Below are 16,152 nucleotides of genomic sequence, written 5' to 3'. Positions count from 1 at the left end.
GTCTAGCGATTAGCGATGGTAAAAAATCGGAATACTATCAATATCGAGAAGTTAAAACCACCCTTTTGGATTCAATACGATATGGCGACGGAAGATGGAGTCGTTTACATATCTTTTTGCTTCTCAGGGACTTGTTCAGTGCGGTTCCTTCATATGGGTATCGGTTGAGTTAATCAGAGGTGCCCGGGACGGTGCAGCCTTGACTCGAAATCGTTTCCTGGATGCCAAAACGCCGTGCGTCTCCTTCCGTCAGGGGTTCGAGTGAAAAAAATGGAAGATCTTCCGATTTTTTACCATCGCTAATCGCTAGACACAGGGAGCGGCTAGAACTGAAAAACGTACTTGAAAGACCACAGCTCTTCATCACACACCTTTTGGTTGGGAACAACTGCGCTCACTAGATGAGGAACATACCACTTGTAAACAATTAAGTGGACTGTTCTGTTGCTGACGGCTAAAGAAACCGACCCTGGGCCATAGAAGTGAGAAGTACGCAGCGATTAATGCTTTCTCAGATATCATTTACCGTCCACGTCTAAATATAGAGAAAGTACCTCACTCCCCACATCATTCCTGTACAGTCTTCCAAAAAAAGACTACAGTGGAAGGTCACTACAAAATTCTTTCTTTTTATGGAAAAAAATGGCTGCATATTCTAAAGTCCTGATGAAGACAAAAGATTTGTCGAAACGCGTTGACACAGCCCAAGTCTAACAAAAATTTGGAGAAACAATTTTGGAACTAATTTTTAATTTGTTCTTTTTTGTGTTTTGGTTTTTAACAATGTATTAGAAATGTCATTCCTAATCAATGTATCAATTTCTTGACTATACACATCATGTATACACAGTGATATTTACTAAACCTCTTATTAGATAAATTTTTTTAAAAAAACAAATCGAGATTAAAATGTATTTTTGATATCATAACAGTCTGTTGATTTTTCTGGTTTTTATCATTTTTTGTGTTTATCATATGTTGTTATTAAAATGTGTTGCGATTTAGCCAGTTCCTTGTAGCTAAAATCTGCCTGGGTGTAAACCTTTTCAAAAATTATTGTTTCCCTGACCCAGGAGCTAGATCCTTAACAGGGGGTCCCTGATACTTACCCAACAATAATCTGTAGGGACCTGTAGGCTGCTGACCAAAACAATACATATGTTACAAGAACCTGGGGTGGCTTAGTAGCCACAAAAAAACTGTCCTGGGAGCAGCAAGTATGCCTATGCTAGAGTGGCTCTAGACGCGACAAAAAGCAGACACACATTTGCATGCCACATCTCTTTCCTGTGGAGCAAGAAGGAGGTGCAGAAACATTTATGCTCCAATGATTAGGAAAGCAAAGGCATGCAAAAAAGATCACAAACAACCAGGAGTGTCTGGGTTAGTTCCACTCTGTTAGCTGCCAGCCCGACTTCCATTTTGCAGCTCCATGACCTCTCAAAGGTATTTTGCTGACTCAATAACGGGGAGGACAGAAAACAAACACCTGTTCGGGCTGGTTTTTGATTGAGTAATCTTTTATGATGCTATTTATAGTTACTTTGTGCTTCAGAACGGTGGTGTCCTTTAGCTCCACTAACATCAAGACCTATCAACTTCACCCTCCTGCGCTTTACTTTGCTCCTCAGCCTGCCTTCTCTTTGACTTCACATCTCCTTTGAGCATCTTTTAAGCAAGACAGTTCTGTCAATTTACCAACGTGGCAGCTCTATAATCCATCCGTCACTCTCTGGCGGCTTAGGCTCGACCGAGGACTTGGTGTGCCCCTCTATTGCTGACAACTCACCCTACCGGGAAGAGAGGTGGGCTCCGGTGGGCTCGGTGCAATCAGGCGGCAGGCGTAGGGGCACAGGGTAGCTTCAGACCACGACACAGAGGGACAAGGCGCACATCTCCTCATGACTCACGAGTCCATCCAGGTTCTTACCCTAAATGTTAAAGGGCTCAACAACCCAGTCAAGAGAAGGGCAGTAATCTCCTATTTAGAAAACTCCGGGGCGGCTATATGCCTTCTCCAGGAGACGCACTTGCTGGCCAAAGGCTGGCATTGTATGAAGTCTAGGGCTTTCCCGACTCAGTTTTACTCCTTCACCACAGAGAAGAAAGCAGGGGTGGCCCTTCTATTCGCTAGACACTTCAAAGGTCGGGTGGGAGATAAAGTGGCAGAAATCAAAGGTATACTCTTGGCCTACACTGTTCTTAATGGAAACCTGTCGATCACAGTGGGGTCCATTTACGCTCCCAACACCAAACAGGAGGCCTTCCTTAAGGGGGCATTATCAGAGGTCTTGGGCACAGACATGAGGCACACTTTGGTAGGCGGGGACATAAATCTGGTCATGGACAACGAGAGAGATAGGTCGGGCCGGAGGTTTGGCGATTCAGGAGCACTCTCCACTGAAGGGAGGCGCTGGCTCACCAGTAGGGGGTTCCTAGACACATGGAGAGAGATCCACCGAACATCCCCGGGGTACACCTTTTACTCACACGTGCATCGCACATATGCCAGGATAGATCATTTTCTCGGTTCTACGGAATTGGCCCCCATGGTTCAAGATATGGAGGTCGCCCCAGCGGCCCTATCGGAAAAGGAGAGTGTTAAGGAATTTATTTGGAGGACCAACGGTGTCCAAGCTCTAACTGGTGGGATACATGGTTCCAAGATGTTCCAGTGTTGGTTCTCACTATCCTCTTCAGAATCGATACTCAGATTATTGAGGGGTTCAAACTGGGGGTTAAAGTCCCCCCCCCCGCGAAGCGGAAGGTGTGAGTTCTTTTGTGGAGGTAAGGAGGGGCTGGGGCCGTAACTTCCTGCCCGAGTGGCCAGGTGCACTCTGGGGCTTGTGGTCTACTTAGCCCCCGCTGGTAGTCCTGGTGCAAGGTAGTGGCGGTGATGCGTCTCTCGCGAAGCGGGAGGCGCTAGGCCCTTTAAAAAAAAATAACTCCTGCCATGCTGCTGCCAAAGTAATGTGCTAGAATCAGCTCCCACAGCTAGTCTTCTCGCTTTTTCCGCGCTACTCCGCTTTTGGCGCAAAAACTGGCTTTAGGGGCGAGGGGGGGGGAGCGCTCCGGGGTTCAAGCTCGGCACCGTGATGCACAATACGGCGACGGCAACTCAGCAGCACGGCTCTCCCCTCCTTACTCCTCTGCTGCAGGGTGCTCCAGCGGCGTGTAGAACTTGCTGCTTCGCCGGCCCCGGCTCCCCCGCAGTTCCTTCCTAGAGGGGTCTGCAAATGAAGGTATTAGTTCTGAAAGTGGCTTTGGAAGAGAAGAGATTTGAGGTCAGCTTTGAAGATCCGGATAGAGGTGGTGGTTCGGAGCAGTGGAGGAAGCGAGTTCCAGATTCTCACCGCATTACCTGAGAACAATTGAGCCATCGATCTTTCCCTTTTGAAGGAGTCCATCAACAGGATTTTGATGAGGATACAATATGCTTGGAACGTTCTGGAATCAACTTAGCCTACAAAAAGTCTAGGACCACGAAAAACATATCGGCTGCTGTTTTGTTGAACAATGATGAACTGGGATATGCTCCTGAATTAAAGGAGGACTGTGTACCGTGTTTGTTTAGACTGAAATTAACTACTAAGAGTTGGCAACCCAAAACAGAACTTTTGACGGAATTAAAAATATATTGTTCGTGTTTCTGGACCATTTTTGTGTTTTGACATTATTCCGCACTGCCTTGTAGCACAGTTGATTTGCACCAAAGGTGGCTACATGTTTGCACCACCAACAAAATGGTAATCATATCGTGTTTGATATTTACTGTCATAAACAGGGGGTAGTTGTGTAAACATCAGGCAATGCCACGATATGTTAGGTATTAATAATCCGTTATCAAAAGTATGATGGAAGGAAGGATGCAAAGGAAGCCACACGTGTTGTTGTGTTAATGCTTTTTAATAATTTATTTGGTATTTTATGTAGTAGCTTCTGATATAAATTGCTCGCAGTGACCATTAAAAGAGCATTACTCCCTATTGTATAGAAGTATATTTATTCTACTTGCACAGTGGCCCTTTCAAATCTATTGAGGGGGCATCTTACTGGCAACGTGCTGTTCTGTTTAAAAACAGTTTCTAAAAAAAAGTGGGTCTATCATGAAAAAGGCCTGTCCCTTCGAAAAATAGCCTTTAAAGAAGATGAGAAGTCTGACCCTAACCATAAAACAGAGCCACCCCAATTTCCCTGCATCTCAGAGAGCAATTATTAAAATGTCTTTCCTCTAGGGAGTAAACATTTCCTTGGAAGCATAGCCACCCAGCGGCATTGTTCGCAACTCAGACACCTCTCCATTTAGGTTTGAGTATGTTGATCCCAGATGACCAATGGCCCGGAGGAATGCCTGGACAGGTGATCATGTGGGGTAGAGCCCACTCCATTTGACAGCCTCAGATCACCTATGATTGAGGTCAGGAGCAAATGAAGCTACTTCAAGGTTTTAAGATGTTCTAGCATATGCTGCGTGTGCCGTTAAGCTTCAGAATAACATTTAGAGTATGTCATACAGTGAGTTTTAGATGTGGTAGGTTTAGCACAACTAAAATGGTGATCCTGCAGTAGGTTTTTGGCACTTTCTTGGGTTTAAGGGTGCAGGTGAGAGGCGAAACATAAGGCATCCTAATTATACGGGACACATATGCATACTTAAACATTTGATTTGCTGATGTATGTACAAATGCTCAGATGATTAGTAATGTCAGACTCTCACTTTAATTGTAATTTTGTGAGATCCTCAGTGTTTTCCACAATGTTTTTGCTGGCACTCCGTGAGCTCTAATGTTTACCTAGTAAAAATAAATGGCTGCAGGTGCATCACAATGCATGTGTATGTACAGCCTGCTGTTTTGGAACGTTATTTCTTTGAGAAAATTGTTCAAAAATGGCTTCTGGTGCATCACTACACATGCTCACACTGGGCAACAATCTTGGATTTTTTCTCTCTCTAATAAAACACATTCCACTGCATATGGGTGGTGATTGATACACCATCGGACATTTTTGCATTTTCATTTACCATTCCAAGATGGCTGCTGAAAAATTTCAAACAGTAGCTTAAAAGCAAAAAGGTATGTACTTGTGCTCCATAAGAAATAACTCAGTGGTTGGATAGAGCCGTGAAGATGCCAGGATCTTGCAGAAATAACACACAAAATTTGAGGGTTTGGGGAGGGGGGAGACAGGGGTAGCAAGAGGAGGGCCAGAGAGCAATTGACTAGGAAGTAAGCAGCACACCAGCAGTGTGCAGCTGCTGAGGACTCTTAACAAGTAATCAATAAAAATATTTTACAGAATTATGAAGCATGGGATATGAATGGGGAAGACAAAAGACAACAAAATCGCTAGAGCATGGAGGGAATTGATTGAAGAAAGCGATACACTCTTAAAGCTGAAAGAGGATTAAAACAAAATTGTCCCCCTCACGTCAGCAGTGGGAGAGAACTAGTCATCCGGCCAGTAACAATTTAAAGAGCAAATGCCCGAGGGATGGTACAACACAATAGGCATGAAAACCATTAAATAAGGAGCGAGGAACTGAGATAGGCTACAAAGCCATCCAATCGGAAGCACGGGCCTGACACCAAGCTCTCGCTTTTTTAACTATTAGGACTTCTACAACAGATATCTTAAGCTCTGTAGGCAAGATATAAAAATGTCAAAGAAATATTTTTTTAGACCATAAGTGAATTTTACAGCCAGCATACCATTTTAATACCCTGAAACTCCATAACAGAGCTATTGCCACAAATTCACAATCCCTCAGCAGCTGGCCTTATAGAGTATCCGGTTTCTGGCCCGTTCTCAGCAGGTTAAAATCCATTTTGTGCCGTAGTAGTGTAACACTGCTGTGCACTTGTGGGTGGATTTCCACCCTGTGTTCTGTGATTCTTGGAAATTCAGAATTTTGCAACGAGGTAACCCGGTCTCTGCCCTTTGGATTCCGCGCTTAGCACATTCTGTTCTTGTGATTGATCCAAGTCAATTTTTTTGTTTATACATGGCAGTCGAAAGAACATGATGTACAGTAATAAGAGCAGAGGTGAAACACGTTGTAGGAGCCGCTGATGTAAGGTTTTGGGTCCGTCCTCTGCATCAGGAGCTGCCTTCTGACGTAAGACGGTCAGGCGAGCTCTGAGGGTGGAGGCTGCTATGATAGGGCAAGAGGGACCTAGCGCCCAGCACACTAAAAAGAACATGGACAATAGGGGGGTGGGGTATTGTTGAGTGAGAGAATTACTACATATGAGGAGAAAACACCATTCAGCTACATGTTTGTGATATCAAGATGGGGTATTTGTGACCAGCAACCAATTTCTGAGTCCAGCCTTCCTTTTCTGTGACTTTCCTGTAGTCTTATACGCAAAGTAATTTGTTGGAGCTGCTTACAATTTTTTGTCTGTACATATATCGCCTCAGTTCATTCGAGAGTATAAACTGAGTAATAGATTTGAAGGACCAGTCCTAATGTTAAAGTGCTCTGCATTGTCGTCCAGGCAAGGCGCCTGAGACGCTATCCACAGGAGATTGTGAGTCCAATTAGACACATCCTGGGAGGATGGTTGAAAATCTGGAAACCCCGTCAACGAATAGGGCCTGCAAGAGTCTACGCTTAGAACAAAACATAAAATCTCGCTGGTCTTAGTCCCTCTTCAACCTTTCAAATCATTCAAGGGTGCATAGAAGCACAGTGTGTGTGTAGTGTTATGCTGTGCAGCACCCTCAAACAGATATCATATTGCCTTCTTTGAAATTAAACAGCAGACGATGGATGAATTACGCACCAAAAATTAGAACTGTTTTTTTTAAATGTAACCATATTTCCTCAGTGGCCATTGGAAGCAGATGAGACAGAGTTCTGTTTAAAATAACTGTAAAATGCTATGATTTGACGACTTGGTTGCTTCTCGTCTTGGCCGAAGTTAAGTGGGACCGGTAAGCATTTCTACATGGCAAACCAGTGTTTTTCTGAACAGCAAACATGACGTCATATGCGAAGGAGTTGTTGAGTACGGAAAGAGAGATGAGACACAAGTTGATAGTGATACACATCTACAGATGCACTTTTAATCGGAGGCCAGGGTTTACCATAAAGGATGACGTGTGCCAATCAAAAGCATGGGCGGAGCTTCCACTCCACTTTCAAAATCGACACGACAACAATAGTTCTCGCAGAGCAAGCAGCGCATGCGCTGCGACGCTAGGCGAGACCTAAAAATTACTCGAGGACATGAACCTTGAACCCCAAGTTTCAGTGCATGCCAAGTTACTTGGATTCAACCTGGACACCAAACTAACCCTCACATAACATCCTGCTAAAAAAGCAAAAACGGCTTGGTGCCAACGCTCTCTTCTACAGAAAGTAAAACGGTTTCAAGAAAGCAACTTCAGTACTGCTGTTCAAGCCTTCATATTTTCACATTTGAATAGTGGTAACTCCCTGTTCTATATTTTCCCGGATGTCACACTGGAATTCCTTATGAGCATCCCATATGCTGATGCTACAGGAAGTCTCATGTAGGGCCTGAAGAAATATAATCATATCACCCCCGTCCTGATGGAACTACAATGGCTCCCCTTGCTGGCCCGCACCATCTTCAAAAGCAGCTGTATCATTTACAAAGCCATCCCAACCAGCTCCCCTCCTTACCTTGCAGACAAGCTCACCATCTCTAGTAGTATTCCCACACCTGCAGCCAAGACACCATCAGACTGCACAGTAAGAAGTGCAAAAAAAGAAAAAAACAAGGCTGGAAATATTTTCTATCTATGCACTTAGGATTTCACCAACATCCCCAGGATCCTCAGGATTTCACCTACATCCCCAGGATCCTCAGGACAACCTCAATTGCTGCTTCAATTGAGGAAAGAGCTGGATACCAACCTCTTTAAAGCACACTACATCACAATGCATTAACAGCCCCAAAACCAGGTACCTTTCATAATACTCGTTAACTTTATGCTGGTCTTTGAGCCTGCACAGCACTTCACTGCCTTCTGGCTAGGTTTGCGCTATAGAACTACCACATACATAAATACAGTGTCTGGGTCTCTAATGCACAACTACCATCTGGGGAAGCTGTATCCACCCTTTATCTTGCGTCATGCTTAACCATGGGCCATCAAGAATTAATCCCTTGGTCCCATACTCTCACCACAGTACCATAATGTCAGCACCAGGGCGTGGGTGTTACATCTAAGCAAAACTTTACATGAGTGGGACAGGTAGGTAGCACTCCCCTGAAACAGAAATAAGGTCTGTTCAGTACAATTAATCCACAAATACTGGTACTTGGCCATCACCGCTTTATGTGAACAACCCATGACTTGGGCAGTAGTGCTAGGTCAGTAAAGAGGGCATGCTTAGTGTGCACCTCTAGGTCACAGACCAAGTTCTGGACCTTGGACATGGTTACGTCTAGTGTACAAACGTATATAATATAATATAACGTAGATATATGTATAAACTCAAAATACCATATTCACTTGCAGTCAGGTCACTCAAGGCACGAGTACATTCATGTTTACTATGACTGGGACAATTTCATTCTAACAGAATACATCCACTTTAGTTTCAGCTCACACCCACCACTTACTCTTTCGTTGCTCATGGTGCAAAGTGGAAATGAAAAGGGCTTTATAGTATGTTTTATGAGACTCAGGAACAAGTGATTTCAAAAACGAGTGGTTTCCTGCTCAGACTGTGCATGGGTAAAACAGTGGGAAGATAAAATGTACTTCTGTTCACTTGCAACAAGAATGGATGAGACAGCAAAGTGTGGATCAAACTGCCTAATACAAAACGTATCTGACGTAAGCCAAGATACAAGAGAAATCATGATCTCTCAGGACCCCAGGTTCCCTACACATCATCAAGCACCGGACGTTTGCAGAACGGCCCCTTGCAGCCACAGCTTCCTACACTGCATTTATCCTACAAAGCACGAAAATATGTTTGATTCTAACAGCAACAGGCACTAGCAATCGAATGTTAATACAAAGACTTCAAAACATCAAAAGCTTAGCAAAAAGCAACGCCACAGGTTTCCAGATTATCCTTTGCCATGCAAACATTTTTTTACACTGCAAGAACATTTCATTACAAGTGCACCCAGCAACCTGGAAAACGCCTCACATTTTAATCAGCAACCGTATATTTTGATACACCTTTCCATACACGATAGCATAATGCAGCAGAAAAACACTAAGTGTTTTCTGCGAAGTGCAACCACCACAAAACCATGTTGTTAGTGGAAGAAACGGATATGTGCCACATTAATTGCAGTATAAGTGAAGATTGTCAATCAGAAGTGGCAGAGATAAAAACTTCTCAAAATTCACAGATTAGCAATGGACCACAGCAAAGGCTGCAACAAAAAAATATCAACTTTCCACATTCTTACATTTAAGCACAGAGACCTTGATTAAAACCTTCAATTAATGTTAAGTAAATCAGAGTAGCCAATGAATTGCATGAAACATGATCAGGAGTGATCAAAGAGGACAAACTACTACTGTGCAGGCGAAAGGACTAAATCACTACGCTGAAGGTGAATGGTGCCCACTGTTGAAGAATATATTGGCAGTGCCACTGACTATCTATACAGTCACCCCTGAAGCATACATAACTATCTATTGGATCTCCCTCCTCATGGATCAAGTACCATATTTAAGGAGCGACATATTGGACTCCCAATAGCATAGCACCACAGACACAGTCGGGAGCATGGTCAGGGAGAACTTGCAATCTGGGCGCAAAACGAAAACATACAATGCAGCTTTAAAGAAAAAAAAAAGATGATGGACTGCTGTTGACAGCTTCTTCATTAAGTAGTGAAGTACAGTACTTGTCTAGATGCCCCACCCACAAGGAGTACCTTTCAGCTTGGCCTCTTTCTCTAACTGATCTTCATCCCCCAACGTTCTGCAGATAACTAACAATCCAGGCTGAACCGAATTCATGAAGATGACGTGCATAGAATAGTCCCCAACACACCTCCATCCTTTGCAATGAATACATACACTGAGACGTATAGAGGTTGAACCAAACAGAAGTAGTCCTCCAGCTGTTAATGGGACCTGTGAAGTCTCACCGTTTAGAGCAACTTCTGCACTACTCCACAGATAAGAGAGGTCCTGGGACTCAAAAAGCAAGGTATCTAGAGATCAAGTGAGGGCCATGTCTTTATACAGTAACCCTGTGAAGTAAATCATTCACTTGAGGCAGACAGAACTTTAGTCTAAGATAACCGCCCACAGCAGTCATGGGAAACCTCCTGTAAACAGGGATGTCTGCTATGTCTCTGCTAAAATGAATGATGTGAACTACAGGTCGTTGATTCAAGGCTGGTGCATGGTGGAGAGAAAGTAAAATGGTTTGTTGTGGGGCCTGGTCATGTCCATGAACTATTAGGTGTGGGTGAGGAAATGGCCAATGGGCCAATTCAGGACCAACAATCAAAGAAATTAATTTACTGGAGGGAAACAACCATGCCAACTGCAAGTAAACGATAAACTAAACAAAACCACACCTGCTATTATTGTCGGAGCATAACACCATTAAAATACAAGCAACACTCACAGAGAGAAAACCAGCAAAGACAACAGACGACAAAACAGGTACATACATAGAGGGCAGGATAAACACTACCCCAAAACAGGCACAACAAAACAGCAGTATAATCTTGTCTTGCACACATACATGCCCACTCCCTCTCGCCCACAGAGCAGACATGAAAAGTTTCCACTTTCCTCACACAATAGGTGCAGCAGGAAAAGCAGCAGTCTAAACACAATAGCAGTACGTAGTGCCAGCTTTGTATACACACACAAAATGAGTAAAGCCTGGGCTTCTTGGCCCATACACAAACAGGTACAGCAGTTCGTCCTTTTTAGGTCTCGGCTAGAAACGCGCGAAGCGCGTTCTCGCCAGAGAACTATAGTGATCAGTTCAGCCGACAAACGCCGACAAGGAGTGGAGACTGGAGCTGGCCACGCGCACCATGCGCAGCATTCAAACAGCATGGCAGAGTCGGATTACGACGCGTGCCTTAGGATTTGGTAGCGCGCGTCGCGCGTGAGCTTCTTAAGTTCCGTTTTCCTTTTCACCTCGGAAACCCGGCGGAGTTGGGGACGAGCGTCGGCGCCCGCGAAGGAACCAGGACGAGCAGCAATGGAGGCAGCGGAAGCGCTGGAGAAAGGGGTAATGCTTGTTCTCCACAGAATCGATCTACCGACGCGGGGCCAGAAGATGAAGGAAGCTGTACCAGGTGAACGGGCATCTCTTTCAAGCCAAATGCTTTAACAGAGTGAGCACATGATTTAAATCACCTTTTCAAGAAAGCTCCGTTGTCGCAGCTTGCAAAATGTGTAGTCTGCCTCGAGGAACAATACTGCCCCGCCTCATATTCACGTGTAGCGCCGTGGCGTGTATGTCAAGCATAGAGTGGTGTCTGAGGGAATCCCTGTGTTCGTCACAAGCTAGGGTGCGGACCGTTCGGCCTGTTTAAGGAATGCCTTCCACTGTACAGGGGTGTTGTTATCAGCAGTGCAGCAAGTGCAGTGACACCAGGGGCACGAAGGCGCTTTTGCACCCTGTAATGGCTGTATTGACGTACCCAACCACGAGGCGGAGGGTTGTGGGCGTCATGTCTCTGTCTTGTACATCCTCGATACGCCACTGCCGTTAAGCCCAGGCATCATCTTGAGAGAATTCATGTTGTACCACTTTTGCCAGACCTGATGGGGCTTCCTTACATATCCCTTCCCCTGGACAGGGATTCCAAGCAAATTGAGAAATGTCAAAAATACCTTTACCCGAACTTGTGGGCAAGCTGTGGTCTTTGTTACCAAGTACCACTTTGGTCTCAATTGCCAGAGAGTACTTGGGAAGTGTCCCATGCCCTTTGAAAAAGATTTGTTTTTGTCAGAGCACGTGCTATCACACCCCAGGTGTTTGATAGAACTTAAGCTTAAGCCTTTGTTCAGCTGTTGCATCTCCAAGTCCACGGGATGACCTGTGGTTTTGGCTTATATCCAGTGAAGGTGAATACAAAGAAATCTCCCGACCCCATTAAAAGTCATGTGGATCAAACCAGACTCATACACTTTGACTTTACACTGGCTACACATCAATACAGTTCAGTTGGGTGCCAGCACATCGTAGCTCCAACTTCCCCAAAGTGATGCACAAGAAAGCCTTCAACGTCTTTAGTAATGAGCTATCTTGACATCCACTGATAAGCTCTGATGATGCACCTCAGGCACGGGGCTGACGCAGTTATTATTCACACAGCTCTGATGATGCACCTCAGGCAGGGGCTCACAGCTGTTATTATTCCCACAGCTCTGATGATGCACCTCAGGCACGGGGCTGACACAGTTATTATTCACACAGCTCTAATGATGCACCTCAGGCAGGGGCTCACAACTGTTATTATTCACACAGCTCTGATGATGCACCTCAGGCACGGGCTCACAGCTGTTATTATTCACACAGCTCTGATGCGCTCTCTAATACACTTTACTAATAACTCTCTCCTACTCACTATCAACTTCTCGCTCTACTACTTAGTCTGTGTGTGGGTGCTAATGCAATAGGTCTCGCATATGCACGTGATGAAGCTATTGGCAATGTAAATGACAATGCCATTTATTTATGATTTAAAAAAAATGAATTATGAGCAATGCCAATAGCTCTACCTTTAATGCTGCCGAGACCATTGCATTGTAAATGCTTGTTTTCTCTCTCTGCATTTTGCAGGTTTTCAACACACAATAACTACACACAAGTTATTCACACAATCCAAAATATTAACCAGTAATACAACATGCAAGATTCCCTCACAGGCTGGAGTGGAACATGGATGTAGTTCTTGCTACAGAGGTAATGGTGACAATGTTCCAGACAACAGTGTTCACAGTAATGGAAATTCATCTTTAATGTCCATTCAAATCTGTAAACTTTGGGGACAGTTTATTAGTAAGGAGGGAAATTAATCTCAAAGACCATTCGGGGCCTCTATACTGAGCCTGGCAGTTACCAACTGTCACTTTGTTTGCTAAGCGGATTCCAACAGGCACACACATTGCTGAACTCCTGCACCTTATGGGATCTAATGAAGTAAAAAATAAGTATCTATATGTTATACAGTTGTCAAGTTCTGCTCCGCACCAACCTTCAACCTAGACGAAATCAATAAGTCAATTTAAGTTGTTTTTATGGAAACGTCCAGTTTCGCAGCCTGTGCACAACGCTTGTGATTGAAAATCTTGACCAAGTACATACAAATTGAAGCAGAACCGAATTGGTCTCCAAATAAGTTCACTTTGTTCTCAGAAAACAAGCAGACTGACAACTGTGCCCCAGGGTAACTCGAGACGAGGCATACCACGATCTCCTCAAAAGAGAGGGAGCCTTACATTCTTCACAGCACGATGAAACAAGCATTGGCACAGCCAATAGGTCTCGCTCTTTGGACCTTATGTGTGTGTAGCCAAGCGGCATATTATCCTGGCTGCTGTGTCGCCAGGAATTGAACAGCTATACAATTACAAAAGGGGGAAGAGAGAGACATAAGAGAAGAACCAGACAGGGGCAGAAGGTTTAAACGGAAAAGAAGCAACACAAATAGGGGGAAGGACCTGAAAATACAAGTACTCCTATGGCGTGCTTGTAGAGAATTTGAAAAATAGCTCCATAGAAGTGAGCAGCGAAAGGAGACGGGTACTTGGGCATGCTCTAGGCAAGGGACAAACACAAGACATACATTACACCACATTCCCCACCCAAGCCTAAACCGTGAATCATAGCTCTCAGCTCTTGTGCCATACAATGGAACCCAGAAACGGTTTCTTTCTCCTATGAATTTGAAGGACCCTACCCTACACCACACAGGCTTTTCTCTGGTGTAGAAAAGATAGAATTTTTGGGCCTCTCAGTGGAATTATGGGTTAAACAATGCATTGTTCTGGTAGCCAGTCTCCCAGCTGTATCCAATTTGTATTTAACCCCATAGGATCGTCGTGCATTTAATGGGGAGTGGGTGTTAAACACACAAATAGTAAGAGCAGCATGCATTGTGGAACAAGCTTGGTGGGATGTGTCAACTTATTGATTTACTGGCAGATCTGTCCATCAATACCAGCTTTTCCCCATAACAAGTATGTGATCTTGAGCTAATAATTAAATATAATTTAAAGGATGATGCACATTGAGCTCTTTAGCAAGACTCTCCGGGGTAGTCAAGCCCAACATAGAAGAAGGAGCACATTAAACACGATGTTTAAACTGGTACAGCGACACCTAGCATCGACAAACCGAGACATAACCAAATGCTTATTTGCTTATACTGAAGTCTTTTAGGAAGTACTCAATACCAACACAAAGTACACAAAATGAGTAAGGTTGCCAAATCTGTACATATCAAAAACGTCAGCAGCATATGAGCTAGATCCACGGATTAGTGGCACGTTGCAAATATCTCTGTGTAACATGAAGTCAAATATGTTGTAAAAGCAATGCAGCAAGACATATCAGTGAATTAACGTGGTTGCTACCGCGATCTATGGCGCGTCCACGGGTGACATGTACTCAACCGTTCATTTCGTAAGGTAATTATTTTTGCCCGTTATATCGGTCATCTGGTTAATAACACTAAAATGAAAGAAAAAAAATTCTTCCCAGACAACATTCATAAGGCAAAATATGTAATAATGTATGGGAAGACAAGAGTCCAACAGGAGAGAGGAGGAGCATAGATCCAACAACCATGTATGAGAAACAATTAGAACGAATAAGAACACAAAATGCCTCAAAACATTAGGCGTCCTAATCCATTAAGTTCCAAGGATGAACACGCACTAAAAGCTTAATGAAACACGAAGACAAATGCACCTAATTAGAAGGCTGTGGTGCATAGGTAAATAACAGACTGAAACACCTTACTGAAATAAGACTAGTCACAGCACAAAGCTTTTAGCTGCCAGGTCGCCAGAATATGGGTGCACTTTAAAACATTTTCAGAGATGTAAGTCACTGGGGAGTAAGTGAAACAGTGGAGAGAGGTGACTAACACTCTCCAAAAGTTTTGTGAGCGGTAAACATTGCACACAGACGTAGTATTGAATGTAAGGGGACATATTTTACATTACATAGAGACAACAGCTAAGATATGGTAAATACCCCCTCAGGGTAATCAAAGACGGAAAAAATTAAACCAAGGTTGCTAACAACTTGATGTCAAAATCTGTTAAGTGCCTCAATGCTGCGCAAACCTCCAAGTTTCTATGACTAACAGAACATTGAGATGCCCAGGAACTATACACTGCTGGAAAATTGTACCAAAGCCAAATACTTAAGCAGGATGTGCCATTAGTAAGAAAATTACAGAAAAAAATAGAAAGAAAAAATAAAGTGCTATAGTGTTGCCGGGCTAGTCAATGCCAGTAAAATTCCAGATGCGACACAGGTAGACTAGAACCTATAATTAGGTCAGGCATGTTACTAAAACTGTTACTAAAAGCATTATGTCTCAGTTAGAACCATAGTGCCCAACCACTTACCTATGTGCATTCTACATGCGAAAGCTCCACACCAACAGACGTGTGTATGACGAGAAAAAAGTAGGTGGGTTTAGACTGCCATTTGTAGTACTCTTGATTGGTTGACCCAGAGAGATTCCACCTGTGATTTTAAGGCGGCGGCTCAGACCTTGAGAAACAGCATCAGCCATCTTTAATGGTCATAAGGCCAATCAAAAAAGGCAAAAAACAGTTGGTTCAGAAATTGTGTGGCCCAAAACCTCGAACACCATTTCGAAAACAGTTGTTGTAAAAAGTAAATTCCATGAAAATTATACTGCATAATTCTACAACGTTAATTAAAGACATAGTATAATAGAGTATAAATGGATTCCCATATTCAACATGGTCCGAACGACAGCCATTACAAAGCAATATCACGCTCTTATTTACTTTGACGAAACGGTTCAGGGCATCTTGTAACGTAGTTAAAGATAGTCAAACGGATCCACACCATGCAGCTCTACGCAGTGCGAGAGTAAATGTCCAAGTCTAAGAAAATAAAGGCGGCCATTTCAAAACGTCAGAATATCATGATTGAGTACAGAGAAAAGCTAAGAAAACCGC

The 16,152-nt window shown here is 43.7% G+C and overlaps 1 protein-coding gene across 2 annotated transcripts in view; it reads right to left on the bottom strand.

Annotated features, from left to right (window-relative positions):
• Positions 1-16,152, bottom strand: part of HDAC6 (histone deacetylase 6) — a 167,787-nt gene that overhangs the window by 135,585 nt on the left and 16,050 nt on the right. Inside the window, exon 1 of one of the 2 annotated variants that reach the window (XM_086940370.1) lies at positions 15,568-15,691. The exons of the other annotated variant lie outside the window; for it this stretch is intronic. The gene's annotated coding sequence lies outside the window, so the exon portion shown is untranslated. Of the gene's footprint in view, positions 1-15,567; positions 15,692-16,152 lie in introns of those variants that run through there. 2 annotated transcript variants of the gene reach the window in all.

Source organism: Lissotriton vulgaris, chromosome 10, assembly GCF_964263255.1.
Source record: "Lissotriton vulgaris chromosome 10, aLisVul1.2, whole genome shotgun sequence".
NCBI classification, from domain to species: domain Eukaryota; kingdom Metazoa; phylum Chordata; class Amphibia; order Caudata; family Salamandridae; genus Lissotriton; species Lissotriton vulgaris.
Note: the sequence above shows the minus strand (reverse complement) of the source record. Positions and strands in the feature narration are given on the sequence as shown.